The sequence below is a fragment of the Pantherophis guttatus genome, chromosome 7, assembly GCF_059756535.1.
Source record: "Pantherophis guttatus breed Tessera chromosome 7, ASM5975653v1, whole genome shotgun sequence".
Lineage (NCBI taxonomy): Eukaryota > Metazoa > Chordata > Lepidosauria > Squamata > Colubridae > Pantherophis > Pantherophis guttatus.
The window spans coordinates 41,482,868-41,496,956 of NC_142069.1; positions in this window are offsets into that span (position 1 = coordinate 41,482,868).

Sequence of the window (14,089 nt, forward strand, 5' to 3'; positions counted from 1 at the left end):
ACTTTTGACCAGTCCTCGAATTTACGACTGTCCTCACATTTTACGTTTTTGCCCTATCTTGTCACCATGATGAAGAAAAGCAGTTGTGAAATGAGTGACATGGTTGTTAAGAAAGCTGCACGGGCATAAATGTGAGGATGGTCATAAGTGTGAGGACCGGTCAAATGTGCAAGGCCCAGTCAGAAATGACTTTTTTCAGCCCTCTGAAAAAAGTCTATGCACATAGCCACACCCACCCAGTCACATGACGAGCTACCGATGCCTACACAGTCACGTGACCAGCTAGCCACGCCCACCCAGTCACATGATTGCCAAGCCACACTCCCAACTAAGCCATGCCCACAGAACCTGTTGTTAAAAAATTGAATCCCACCACTGGTGAAAGGGCCTCATAAGTGGAATAGCCTAGGGCCTCTTTCAATCTAAATCCGGCCCTGGTTGTGGTTCAGTTCCAGTTCATCCTTGAGAAAGAAGGTTGTTCCAATTTTCCTAAAAAATGGCTTTGGCCCACTGCCTCCTAATGAATACTATAATGAACATTTTTAATCCATTATCTAATTTTTCTTTCTTAGAGAAGGTTATGGAGAAGGTGGCTGCAAATCAATGTTAGTGGGTCCTGGATGAAATAGATTCTTTGGATCCCTTTCAGTCAAGATTCAGGTCTGGACATGGGATGGAAACTGCTTTGGTTGCTCTTTTGGATGATCTCTGGAAGAGGTGGGACAAGGGTATTGTATTTGTCCCTACTCTCCTTGACCTCTCAGTGGCCTTCAATACATTGACCATGGTGTCCTTCTGATTCAGCTTTGGGATTAGGAGTGAGTGACCCAGTATTGAGCAGGTTCTTTTTCTTCCAATAGAACTAGGACCAGTCAATGTTGATTGTGAGTGAAATGTCTTGCCTGTGACCACTACTACCGTGTTTTCCCAAAAATAAGACCCTGTCTTATATTTTTTTGAACCCTGAAATAAGCGCTTGGCCTTACTGCCAGTCGCTCAAAAGCCCGATTGGGCTTATTATCAGGGGATGTCTTATTTTAGGGAAAACAGGGTATGTGGGGTGCCACAGGGTTCAATACTTTCTCCTTCCTATTTAACATCTATATGAAGCCACTAGATATTATCATTCATTGCCAGGGGGTGAATATGTTCATGGTAGCCAATTATACATCTTTGTTCATTGGTGAACTAAGTAATGTTGCTGATGTCTTGTCCTACTGCCTGGAGGCTGTGGGAGGTCTGGATGAAGAAATAACAGGCTTCAAATGAACCTGGCAAAACTCTGAGTTTTGGGGCCTTCTGAATTTTCGACTTTATCATCTTTGGTCCTGAAATCTTTAATGTTTAGTCTCTTTCATAATAGTCTTATGTGGCATATCATATGTTTTGATAGGAAAATATCAACAAAATAATCCTAGCATTGTAAACTAGAAAATTTGTACTTTCAGTTCCAAAGTGAGATGCCAGTATTAGAAAAACAGTGATAGATTATGAGAAAAGTTTATAATGAAGAGATTTCATTAAAAAAAAAAACACCTAGATTTTGCTTCTTTCTTAGCCAAATAAATACATATTTATCCCCTTTGGAAGAAAAAGGAATTATACTTAAATTACTGTGACATTTAAAAAGTTAAGTTAAAAGGTTCATAGTATTAGCATTTTATTAGGAACAGATGCATTAAACAGGCAAAAAAAATGTACCACTGATGATTCCATAATGTATTTAAACAAACTAGTTTATCTAACATTCCATTCTGAGTGACTGTTTACAAATCACTTCAGCTGAAAGAATTAACCTGAATTCCATGAATGACTGTCTATCTATTTTGGATGGGAGTTATTTATTTATTTTTTTTTAAAAAAACTCAACTTGTCACTTGGTTGCTCCATGAATATACAGCACCTGCTGCACATTGCATGAAAAAAATGTAGGAAAGAGAGAAAATACACTCTAATCCAAAAATAGCTGATGCAGTTCAAGTATTTTTTTCCCTTGTCCCTTCAATGACACCCATAAAAATCCAACCTTGATTATATACACCTAACCATAAACTTTGAAATATAAACATATTCTGCTTATGACAATAAATTTTAGGAGGGAAAAAACTCCTGCACATTCTATTCAGACATGCAAGTTAAATTCATATTCAGAATACGCAGCATGAATGTATTTATTTATTCTGGCGCACAAAAACTTTTAATGTTTATCTTGCAATTCACAAATTAATGAAAAATCCACTCTAATGAGCAGACAGCTACAAGCATTAGTAAATATTGGCACAAACCTCACTATTATGATTAACAGTGGCTGGAGTACGATATTCCTATAGTGCACTTTTGCATTACATATAGCATACTAAAAATATATTAGTATGAAATCCATAATCAAGATTCAGAGTACTATTCAGGACCAACATTCAGGACTCAAAATTTTTTTCCTGTGAGGTCTCCGCCTTGTTGATTTTCTAAAGCCTACAATGCAGTGGTAGGTTGATATCGGGCGAACCGGTAGCGGCGGCAGTGGGAGGCTCCACCCACCTGCCCAGACATCTCTGCGCATGCACAGAAGTGTTGCAAGCATGCTCAAGCGCACGTGTGCCCATAAGCGAACCTGTAGTGGCCAAAATTGAAACTCACTACTGCTACAGTGGTATCAGCTGTACTCAGGGCCGGATTTAGATGAAAAGAGGCCCTAGGCTATTCCACTTATGAGGCCCTTTCACCTATAGTGAAAGTGTAATTTTAATTTTGCTAACAATTTGAATGTAGGCCCCTCTTGATCTTGAGGCCCTAGGCTGAAGCCTAGTTAGCCTATAGGAAAATCCGGCCCTGACCACAACCCATTCCACAGATAGTCTTCATTATCCAAGAGGGGCATGATCTAAAGAGCAGGTGGCTCAGTTCATAGTCATAAAGACACTGTCCAGTTCCTCAGGTCCAAACGTTTCAAACCACTCCCAGATAATTGGGCAAGGCAAAGTCACTGGAATTTCCACTGGACATATGCCAAATGTAGTATCTAACTGGGAATGGATTCAAGACACTTCATTTGGAGGATGGTCTGTAAATTCTTCTGCACAGTCCTGTAGGTGAATTTCTGAGTGACACTTCCCCAATTAGTTGTTCCTTTTCCTATTCTTCAGATATATCATTATCATTGATGATAATGATTTTGATTCTGAAGTTAACAAATAAAAGAGGCTTCACTTAATCATATCACATTTAGAAGGTAGTACAGAACAATTAAATGATAACAAGTTATTTAACAGAGTATTTTGGAAGCTTTCTTACAAATTAAATGCTATTTTCCTTCCTTTTTTAATATCTGAGGAAGTTTAAGACAATGATACATTGGCCATTGATTTACTTTTTGACTGGTTAACACCGGCCTCCAGATCCCTTATCATCTTTGTTGCTCTTCTCTGACTTTGCGTGATAGTACCAATTTAACTATCTTGATGCAGCCTAGGACTGAATTGGCTTTTTTGGCAGCTGCAGCACATTGCTGGTTTGTAATTAAGTGGTAATTCACTAGAATACCTAGATCTCTTTTACAGTCATTATTGTTGAGCAAGGTACTACCATTTCTATACCTGTGCATTTGGTTTTTCTTGCCTAAGTGGAAGACTTTACTTTTCTCACCACTGAATTGAATTTAGGATAAAGAAAAAGCTCAGTGTTCAAATCTGTCAAGCCTTTTCTGTTTCTTGAGTATGTCTTCGAAAATGTTTACTATTCCTCTCAGCTTGATGTCATTTGCAAATCTAAATAAATCAAACATGATTATTATTAAAACATTTGAGAATGCAAACATTTCTTTTCCTGCCTTTGGTGCTCTTATTTAGATTCAAAAGGATGCATGAGTTCAAGTTACATGCATTATCTAACTATCAACTTCATTTTCAGGGTAGTATATTTTATTATTATGATTAATCGCACAGTCAATTGGACAAGATTAGCACTGTTATTCAACTATTGAGTCCTTCACAAGGTCCTGGTATAGACAGATGTTGTTTAATGTGCTAACAATTTCATTGCAAGATGTAAGCTGTTCCAAATAAAGCTGCTCTTTGCAATTGAGTAATGGTAATTTTGCCAGTGATCTTCAAATGGTGCTCCAAACGTTTTCAGATTAGATCCAAGGAGGCTACTACTATTAGAACTATCTTTGCTTTCTTTTACCACAGCCATTCCCCATTTCTATTTACAGGTCTTTTTATTTTCTTATTTCTCTTCTTTTTTGCAGTTCTCTTCTCTTCAGCAGTCTCCAGATACTGCCATATTCACTATCCAAACTTATTTTCTTTCTTATCACCAATTGTTACATTTGGTGCTACATGGCAGGTGCTTGTCTGAATTCTGAAGTCCCAGAGCACTTCGCTTCTTCATTTTCTATTACTTTATCTATTGTGTGATCCCTTCAGTTCTTGTTTGATAATTAAAATTATTGTTGTCTTTATTTTTAACACAGCACATTGTTAATAATATGTCATAAATATGACTTTTTATGTAAAATTTGAATCCTGGAAACATAGACAAGGTGTTTTGCTAACGTGGAACTCAAACTTAGCATTTACATGTCTTGTCTCCAGTTTTAACTAATTTAAGAAATGTTCATTTAATATTAGGGCTTATATTAGGATTTGTATATTAAAAACGTTGCGTGAGAGTGCTAGAAAATCCTGTGTGTATATAGTATAAAAAATCTATGTGAATAGAAAGAAAAGAAAAAATAGAATGATCAAGCAATATTCTAAACCTAGATGAATATACTTAGAAACTTGCATTATGCTATATAATTGTTTAGAACACAATAAAATGTAACAAAAAAGTGAATCCATTTCTAATGATCAGGACAATTTTTTTTATTGTCAAAGGCTGTACATTGATTTGGGGGAATACAATTGGGTCATACAGTATGGGCTAGGGAAAAGTAAACATGGTAAAAGAAGAAAATTATAGAAAATTATATTTTCTTAAATGTATCTGATTGATAATTTCTGTATTCTATCTATCTATCTATCTATCTATCTATCTATCTATCTATCATCTATCCACCCATTCTTTTTATCTAGAATAGATAGCATTGTATTTCTGACAAATGAATTGTGGGAATATATAATAATTTAATTTGGTCCTTTGATCCTAGTAACGTCTATACACAATTTGCCATGCAAGAAATCTGCAGCTCATTTGGATAATAGAAGAAATGTATCTTATCTTTTTCTTTTAACTGATTTCTATAAAATCAGTTTGAAGCCTTTCATCAAGCAACCATTACATCCAACTGATCATGACACAGTTCACATAATTATACCAATGTCATTTGCTTTCCATCAAAATGTGATTGGGTTGCTTGCAATTTTCTCAATTAAAATACTGCCTATTTTGCCTAGAACTGAAAAAAGAAGATAAAGAAAGCTGTAAGTATAAGGTTTATGACTGATTTGTAAATTACCTAGGATAAAATTTGAAACTGAGTCATGAAATTAAAATGTGTGCTTTCTATAGTACTTAAATAAGCATGCTTGCATGTTCCATGATGTTTAAGCACACATATTTCTGTGATCATAGGGCAGTGGATAATTTTGAAAGACATATATAGGTATGTATTTTGTGGGTGCTGCTTTCTCGGAGTATGTTTCAGCACAAATGATATGATATCACAAATCTCTTTGCACTACAATTTCATCCCAATGGAAAATGTAATAGGAACAAGCTGTGCCACTTCTGCTCTTTTACAGAGATCCTTTGTTGCAACATCTGTCCAGCACAATATATTATCAGCAAACTTTAATGCCATTTGGAATGTCTGGTTAATTCACAGTCAATGTATATTTAATAGTTCTTTTGTGGAACCCTACACCCTTTGTTTTTTTCACACAGGGACTATAATGTGAAACCCTATGATCTTTGTCTCTAATGGAGAATTTCAGTATTCATAGCTGCCATTGGAAGGAACAGAAGAATGGCAGGGACTTTTTCACAGCTAGCTTTTGTTTTAACTAATCTCCATATGGGACTTTAGCATAAAGGTAGATGAAGTTTCAATACTAAAGTAGGCCCATAAACCAGAAGGAGACAGAGATCATGCTCCACTATAAATGTATATAAAAATCACTAGAATTTTTCAATTCTATTATATTTTAAGGGTGAATATTATAGTAACTGAATTGGAAACAACTTGAAATTATTTAAGATAGTTGATAAAAACAGACATGGGGGAGAAATCTTTCGGAACTGAGATAATAGTCATTAAAATAGAAAAGACAGAATTGAGAGGTCCTTGGTGCTCCCTGACCTTGGTTGTTTTTTTTTTTTTTTTTTTTTTTTAAATTTGATTTATATGCCGCCCTTCTCCGGAGACTCAGGGCGGCTTACAATGTGCTAAACTGTTTTCTTGCAGACATTTCATTACTGCTCAATATTGTATATTTACTAGTACATTCCAATGATTTTTAATATGAGAGAAGTCCTGATATAGAGAATATTAATATTAAATATTTAGGGCTTTCAAATTGCAGTATGGATGTCAGAAGTAGTGATTCTAAATAGGAGCAATATTAATTTTCAAACCAGTATTCACTAGGCTCTCAGGTTGCTCCCCCCCCCGATTTAGTTCTTTTAAAATCAAAAGTTCCCTTAACCTAATTGGAATGAAAACCATGTAGCTTGTAGCCAGTTATAGCTCATGTGTCCAGTGGCAAGAATATATCAAACCTTGTAAGATAGTTGACAAAATCTAAATCTAAAACTAGTATTTTATAATACTAGTAGTTCAGGCAGCAATTCTTCAGGCAGTAAGAGGGGATGGTTGATGGTCATCTTCTTTGTTTTTGCATGTTTAATGCTGACTATGAAAATGTTTTTAGGATGTTTTTGAATGGCTGGTTGATTTGCACTGACTTCTGGGTTATATCTTATATGGGAAAATCATAAGCACTCTTGGTACTAACTGGAGTCTACTAAGTGTTTGGATACTCAAGAAGCAGCTGGATAACTTCTGTGTTGTGTCCCAAGATACAGGGGAGAATCTCAACAGCAGATCAGTTGACACAGTAAATTTTCAGCATTCTCTTATATTTAGTATTTTTGTCTGAATTTCTTCCCTTCTGGCATTTATTATGAGTTGTAAGCAGTGGTGGGATTCAGCCAGTTCGCACCACTTCGGGAGAACCGGTTGTTAACTTTCTGAGCAGTTTGGCAAACTGGTTGTTGGAAGAAATCATCAGGGCAGAGAACCGGTTGTTAAATTACTTGAATCCCACCACTGGTTGTAATGCATGACACTGTATTTTCTGTAAGTATAATAAGATGGTTTAATAATATGGTGTCAGAAAGTGCAGGTATTGTTTTAGAAACTTGAAATGTACTGTGCATCAAAAAAACAATATGACATATGAGAGGCATAGTTTTTTTTTTACAGGGAAACAAAATGTAAAAGCATTATTGCTTATGTAACAGAGTTACAGCTTTTAGCACAGTCTTGTGAGTTTAGACATTTATGTGACTCCCTAATTAAGGATTTGTGGTATGTGTAATTAAATTTAAGAGAGTGAGAGTGATATTGTTAAAAATAAATGAGTTAACATTGGAACACACAACTGTGTTGTAGAGCTAAAGAGTCAGGTGTAACTCAATTAAAAGAACTAGAGGAAATGGATATTTGGAGGAGTAAAGAGAAAGTCTTTAATAAATTAAATCTCAGCTCTCTGTTGTAATGCCAAAGACTCAACATGGAAAACCATATTTAGGTTTGGCTTTCTCATCCTAAAGGAGCATGCCCAGCTGTTGAAAAAGAATGCAAAAAATGTAAAAAGCTGAATCAGTTCGCAAAAATGTGCAGAACTAAAGACAAAAAATTACAGATTAAATCAGACTAATGTTCATGTATGAAAAAGATAATTTAAAACTGTTTATTTAAATGGTTAAAATGGAAGGCATAGGAAATAAATGGACTGTTGATTGACTTATGAATGATCATGAAACTGTAAGTGTTAAATTTGATATAGCGGGGCAAGTAATGCTATTTCTTATGGACTGGTAGTTTTGTTGTTCTTGCTCTTGTTCACTGCTTTCAAGTCAACATTGATACTTGGTGACTGCCTGGACAAGTCCCTGCAGTTATCTCATGGGATTTTGGAAGTAGTTTGCCATTGACTGCTTCCTAAGACTGAAAGAGAACGACTGGCCCAAGGTCATCCAGCTGGCTTTGTAATCTAAGGTGGGACTGAAATAGTTTCTAACCTGGTCCCTTAACCAGTACATCAAGCTAGCTCTTATGGGCTATATATAATGTTGCAAATAAGAATATTACAAAAAATAAAATAAAAGGTTAATAGCATATTCAGGACAAAGGTTGCAGGTAACCAGAAAATGTGAATTACATTGTAGGTAGAAGAATATTAATTTGATGCCAGAATTCCAAGTGACAGATTTTGAAGCAAAGGCTTCTTTTACAGGCAATAATTTAATTACACTAATTTAAATCTAGAGAGTTTATACAATTAATAAATCTCTGTCAATCATAAATTTAAAGATATATTTTATATCCTAGGATGCTTACCAGGGTATTATTCAATTAAGCTGAATTTTCAGATATAGGTTTGTGCTCCAAGAAAATTCCTATATTATTGTGAGAACGTATGCAAAAATTGAGCAGAATGGAACAGATGGGTAAATGGGTAAGCCAATGCTACATAAATGCATAGAAAAATTAATTGAAGCTATTTTAGAGAACATTATCAGCTACAAATAGAATAAATTACAATTAATTTAATGTAAGACCAATTGTTTACCATCCTATTTTACAAAAATAGTTAGATGACAGGAGGCTTTCTAATGACAAGTTAAATTGTAGTAATTTAAATGATTACCATTTGATATTTTTTTCAGCTGTGAGGATGTAACAAGAGAAACAAATTTGGGAACAATTTGGGAAAGAAATGAAAACTTAAATAAACCAAATATATAAATTTTGATTGAGGAAGAGTATTTATGACACATGTTAATTTCTAAAGGTGTAAAATCTATTGAAACAAAGATTGACTTATTCTTAGCATGCCATGCCTAAAGAATAAAATAGAATTATAGTGACTAACTGGCAGTTGTTTGGAAAAGTTTGTTCCAGGAATTATTAGACAACTCAATTAAAGCAATTATTGCAAAATGTGCAATTTCAGTGGATGCCTATACACGAAGTTCCATTTAATAAACTAAAAAATTATAAACAATTGCACCTATATTAAAATATTATTTTGTGGCAAAACCAGTGATGTCAGTAAATGTTTGTATAACATATTTAGGTGCACTATTGCATAGGTGATACATGCACCTAAAGCCATGATTTAAGAGCAGCAAAATTATTCTCAGGCAGAAAAGGGAACATTAGCAAATGTTTGGGATGTATGAGCTGGTTTTATGAACTGCTCATTTATGGGAACAAGTTTTAGTAGAGAAATCATTATATAACTCCCAATAAAAATTGAAAGGTGTTTATTAACTATGTAAAAATATGTATCTCTGATTATGTGCAGAAGGAAGAAAAAACTAACTTGGGGTAATGTGGTAGAAATTCTAATCTGAGAATAAATGAGAGTAAAAAGCAAGTACAGGATGAGAATTTTGTATCTTGCTTTTTAAAAAGAGATTTTATGTATTGTAATATATAATGTTGCATTACTTCGGAGTAGAATATATTGACTGGAAAAATGAAGCCAAATATATTGAGAGAAAGTGGTGTTTTCTTTCTGACATAACGGCATATGACGGCCGTGGCCAGAGGGGCTTTTTATCAGGTATGTCTGATTCGCCAGTTGCGTCCCTTTCTGGATCAGGACTCTTTATGCACAGTCACTCAGGCGCTCGTCACTTCCCGCCTGGACTATTGCAATGATCTCCACATGGGGCTCCCCTTGAGGAGCACCCGGAGGCTCCAACTGGTGCAGAATGCAGCCGCGCGGGGGATTATGGGAGCGAGGGGGCGCTCCCATATGACACCTGTCCTGTGTGAGCTGCATTGGCTTCCAGTGGTCTTCTGGGTGCGCTTCAAGGTGTTGGTTACCACCTTTAAAGTGCTCCATGGCATGGGACCTGGGTATTTGCGGGACCGCCTTCTGCCGCCGATAGCCTCCCAATGACCAGTACGCTCCCACAGAGAGGGACTCCTCAGGATGCCATCAGCCAGGCAATGTCGGCTGGCGACCCCCAGGGGGAGGGCCTTCTCTGTGGCAGCTCCTACCCTCTGGAACGATTTGTCCCCGGAGATACAAAGGATATCGGATCTCCGGGTTTTTCGCCGTGCCCTAAAAACTTTTTTTCCCATCAAGCAGGGCTGGTGTGAAACCCCCCCCCTTTTTAGTCTTTTTTAACTTTTTAAATTGTCAAATGGGTTTTAGTTTTCAAATGTTTTAAATTTTTGGGCCACAGTTATTTAATTCTTTTAATAATTTTAAATTTTGTATTGATATGTGTTTTAGTTCTGGCTGTGCACCGCCCTGAGTCCACTAGGAGAAGGGTGGGATATAAATTGAATAAATGAATGAAATGAAATGAATAACCTTACCAGTTACCATTATAGCCTGCCAGCATAATTGGTTCTGTCTTTCTTAATATTTTCTATTTATGATGCATCTGGGGATCTTCAGCCATTCACATCAAAGTTCACTAAGAAGCTTAAACTATTCAGGGAGGGTTTGGCTATTGTATAATTATTGTTAATCTCATTTACAGGAGATAGATCTAAGATAAATATAAATACTTAATAAACACAAAGCTCTGTAATGGATCTGTTAAAGATTGCACTCAAAAATGATTAGACAGCTTGTCATGTGCTGAGGAAATCACAACTCCTGAATATGGGGGTGATGTTTAAGTCCCTTTCTTGTTTTTATTTTTCCTAAAAAAGAGGGTTGTAGGCTTCAAGCTGACTCTGATTAAGTTTTCTTGTTCCATTTATGGTTCTGGTCCTTCAGGGTCATATACCGTATTTTTCGGACTATAAGACACAAAAGTAGCCCACCCAAAAGTGGGTGGAAATGTCTGTGCATCTTATAGAGTGAATGTTGCCAAAGCCCCGCCCACCCACCAGCCCCCACCCTTTGGACTCTACCTCCCAGCAATTTGCCTCCTTGCAGCAAACAGCAAACAGCCCGATTTAGCATGAGCAGCTGATTGGTGGTTGGATTGGCGACCTGAAATACCAAGGATCAGCTGTTCCAGGCTGCAGGGATTGCCATCACCCATCACTGCCACCACCTATCGCCACCTCAGCATGCCCCATTTTTGGCCTGTTCCCCATATCCACAGCTGCTGATCACCGCCACTGCCTGGAACGGGCCAAAAATGGGACACGCGGAGGCCAAAAATGGGGCGCATGGAGGCAGCGACAGCAATGGGCGGTGGCAATCCCTGCAGCCTGGAACAGCTGATCGGCTGATCGGTGGTATTCCTAGAGGCTGACCCAACCGCCAATCAGCTGCTTGTGCTATATCAGGCTATGCTGAAGCTAATCAGGCTATTGAGGCACATTGCTGGGAAGCAGAGGCAGAGCAGATTTTTTTTCTTGTTTTCTTCCCCAAAAGCAAGGTGCGTCTTATATTCTGGACTGTTTTATAGGTAAGACAGTAATTAAAGTCCAGCTAAATTTTCTCATGGATTTTGAAGACTGAGTTTGGGAGACAGAATTAGTAAATAGTGAGCTATTGATATTTATCATATAGCAGACTTTTAATAGTGCAATAAGCTCTAGAATTAAGGTAATGATTTTACCAACCTCCCTCAGTCAGTTAGCAACCTTCTTTGAGTCCCTATTTCTCTGAGTCATTCTAATAGTTTACTGGAAGATCTAGTTTCTTTTATACTCTTCCAGTTCTGTGCCTGGCATAACTTCTTTGATGAAATATTGTAGAATTTGCTGTTCGCTGTTATGTCAGCTGGTGGGATACACTGGATTTCAAGGTCAGATGCACTGCGTTCAAGCATGATGGTTGCATATTTAATAACCTAATATAAAATGTTGAAGTTGCAGCTCTTAAAAACTCTTAATTGATGCGACTTTAAAACTGGGAAGAAACAGTTTCATTATAAGTAACAGAGAAGATACAGTTTATTGCTTAAAAATAAGCAAAATGCTTTAAGAAAGCAAGTTAGAGAGACACTCAACTGCTTTCAGGTCAAGGCTTTGTGACTTTGTGAGGGACAACCTTAAGAGTGATTTTATTATTTCTTGTCTGTTCAACTGTCAGTCTTATTGATGGTCTTTGTCACAACATGCACAAAAGCTACATTTTGTTGAAATGTTCACAGTGGTTTAACAGAGAACTCATGAGAGCAAAAAAGGGATTTTGTGGGCTTATCTTGCCTCTTAGTGATTTAACTATGATCCCTCTCTTGATCACTTCCTTCCTGTTCTAACACTGTTAACTTTATGAGTGAGGATTGTTGTTCTGTGGAAAATAAGCAATTACAGTATGTGCTATGAAAAGACCTTGCTGAAAGATATGATCTTCTGAGGGCTCAGTAATTTAGGTCTGAAGGTTGTTCATCAACACAGCAGTTTATGGTGATCTTAATTACTCTTTCCCCATTTCACTGTCTTCTGTTAATGTAGATTCTTTGTTAGTGGAGGAGATTAAATTGTTCTCCAGTGTTATAAATCTCATACTGTAATCTCGGTGTTAGTCATTTGTCCACCTCAGCCCCAGAAAAATGATATATTCTAAGCTTTTTCATTGCTCAGTAATCTGTCCTGATTTAAGGATTATTGCTTCTTTTTCTTAAATGCCATAACCAGCTTCTACAAACTATAAATAATTATCCAATGTCTCCATTAAATTAAAAGCATTTTCCTATGCAAAAACTGATAAATTGGAGCATCTGCATCTAAATTTCCCTAGCTGCTTCTCTCTGGTGAAAGGCAGGACAGATTCTGTTAAGCTTGGACATTCTAATATTCGAAGATACCGTATCATGACTAAACGGTTCTTAAATCTCAATGATTTTCAGGTAATCTTTATTAGTTATGAATTCACATCCAGGTAGAAGGCATGAACCTGGACAGATATACTGTTGGCTCTTAAAACATCATCTACTGCTATGTTTTCTTTCCTTTTCTATTTTACAATGTTCTCTATTGCTATGAAACAAAACATAGAATGGCATTTTCACTTCCATCCCTCTTTCTTTCCTTTTTTCTTCTTCACATTTTAATTCCCATTTTTCTTCACTGAACAAACAAAAAAGAGGAGATAAAGGAAAATATTCCAGAGCCACAGTGTTTCTACCCTGATACTCGTGATTCTGGAATTAAGGTATAATTCTGAAAAGCCCTGAAAATGAACTTTAAAATTAGCTTGCTTGCTAAATATTAAATTGGAAGGCAGGCAACTGATGGAAAACACACACATTCATATCTCAATGTCTCCATTGCCTTTGAAATAAAGAATTGGAAGTAATGCCTAGAATGACTGCTGAATCATACCAATAGCAAAACATTTAAAGCCAATTTAAAGGTTGACTGGTGAATCCTTGCTTCCACTCTGAAATCTTATGTTCTTAATTTGACATCAGAGTGCTTCAATGTACCTCTCAAATTCACACATTCAACACAAAACCAATGACATTCTCAGAAATCAGTGGGGTGGAGGAAAATTGTCATAGATATTCACTGGATTTATTGGTGAAGCTAAGAAAATTACTACCCCTCATCATGTTTTTCACTGTCTCATCTTTAAGGTGCCTTAAATTGTCTTTCTTTTTAAAAAAATGGATTTTGGAGATGGAAAACATCTCTTCCAAATGAGAACATCTAAAAATTGTTTTATATTGCCTCAGAAGTAAACTGGACATGAGGTGAAGGTTATGTCACCAGCTCATGTCACTTAAAAGCAGCTGATAAAGCATCTTTATGAGTAGTATATAGATGAGATGTAACCCTAAAATGTAATTTGACAGCCATTCGTAATTAAGCAACATCTTAAAATTTCAGTTCTACATACTCGAGAACACCAAACATATTGAGGCTTATTTCTCAGACAAACTAAAGTGGACTTTCACAGTCCTGATAGAACACTACTTACTTTACTTCATC